The sequence below is a fragment of the Gossypium arboreum genome, chromosome 6 (genome assembly GCF_025698485.1).
Source record: "Gossypium arboreum isolate Shixiya-1 chromosome 6, ASM2569848v2, whole genome shotgun sequence".
NCBI lineage: Eukaryota > Viridiplantae > Streptophyta > Magnoliopsida > Malvales > Malvaceae > Gossypium > Gossypium arboreum.
This window is the reverse complement of record NC_069075.1, coordinates 46,463,409-46,464,975: the sequence shown is the minus strand read 5'-3', so window position 1 is coordinate 46,464,975 and position 1,567 is coordinate 46,463,409. Positions and strand designations below refer to the sequence as shown.

The 1,567-nt window shown below is 29.9% G+C and overlaps 1 non-coding gene across 1 annotated transcript; it reads left to right on the top strand.

The window, feature by feature from the left end:
• Positions 1 to 253: 253 nt before the first annotated feature.
• Positions 254 to 343, top strand: TRNAY-GUA (transfer RNA tyrosine (anticodon GUA)). Its single transcript is given in 2 exon segments — positions 254 to 290; positions 308 to 343. It is a non-coding gene; the product is annotated as a tRNA-Tyr (tRNA).
• The last annotated feature ends 1,224 nt before the right edge of the window (positions 344 to 1,567 follow it).

Sequence of the window (1,567 nt, the reverse complement as noted above, 5' to 3'; positions counted from 1 at the left end):
CTAAAAAGAAAATTGGAGGAAAATTAATGAGAGGATGGATATTTTTAAACAAATAAAAAACTCAATGTTTTGAAATTAAAATAGGGAGTAAATTTTAGAAATTAAAGGAGTAGAAAGATGCCCTACAATTTAAACCTTTTAAATCCTCCTTTGAATGTTAAGCTACCATTCACAATACAGCCTCTCCTCATTCGTAATCGCCGTATTGCAATACAGCTCTATATTAAATATGAACCCTATAGGTAGCATCTCTCCGACCTTAGCTCAGTTGGTAGAGCGGAGGACTGTAGTGTGTAAATTCATTGTAATCCTTAGGTCACTGGTTCGAATTCGGTAAGTCGGGTGTTTTGCTTTTTCCCTTCCATTTCCTCATAGATTGAAGAAGAATATATTATAATTAAATATCAGAAAATTAATTATTTCTTAAATTATTGGATTTGAAATGCCTTATTTATTACCGAGGAAAAAAATACCTAATTTACCTTTTAATTTTCTCAAAAATTCTATTTTCACTTTTATAGTAATTATCATATTTTTGTTTCAATTTAATTTCACTTACAAATGCTTTGCTAAAGTTGAGGAGCAGAGATTTTAGGGACTATGTACCCCAAAAAATAATAATCTTATAACCCCTAAACTAATGAAATTTCAACTATTATTTCCCACGGTTGAAGAAGAAACAATGGATAATGGCTTTTTTTTTTTATTTTTTTATTTCTTAGGTTTCTTTTAATTAAATAAATGTGTGATTTTTTTAATATTGTTAAACTCATTCCTCACCAAACCCTCCACTATACTTACCTAATGCCTTAATTTCCTTTTTAAGCCCTAATTATTTATTATTTCCTCTTCTACAAATAACAATATATAATAATGAACTTCTACCACTTTTACAATTTACTCCTTATACTTTAATTGTAACCGATCAATAAAATTATCTGGCCAAAAATCACTATAACACTTTAATATACTCGTAAATATTAATAAATAATATTTATTGACTCGATCATTGGAATACGGGATTTTGAAACCGATGTTTTCGGTTCTACTAAAAATAGGCTATTATAGAATTGACAATTGTTGTTTTAGCTTTGAAAATTTGGCGACATTACTTATACGGTGAGAATGTCACATATTTACTGATCACAAAAGTTTAAAATATCTAATGACTCAGAAAGAATTGAACTTGAGACAGCGCAGATGGCTTAAACTGTTGAAAAATTAAAATCTAGTCATTGATTACTACCCTGATAAAGCTAAGGTGGTAGTTGATGCTTTAAGCCGAAAATCTATGTTTGCATTGAGAGTTATGAATGTCAATTGACTATGAGGCGTGATGGTTCTATTTTAGTTGAGCTAAGGGCTAAACCGTTGAGTTACAAAAAAAATGATTCAGAGTTACAAACAAAACAAGTACTAGTTAAAAATGCACAGACAACCGAGTTCAATATTAATGATGATGGTAGCTTGTATTTCCACAATCGATTGTGTATACCGAATGATTTTAAGCTAAAATGGGACATATTACACGAGGCATGTAGCAATACTTATTCTATACATCCAAGCA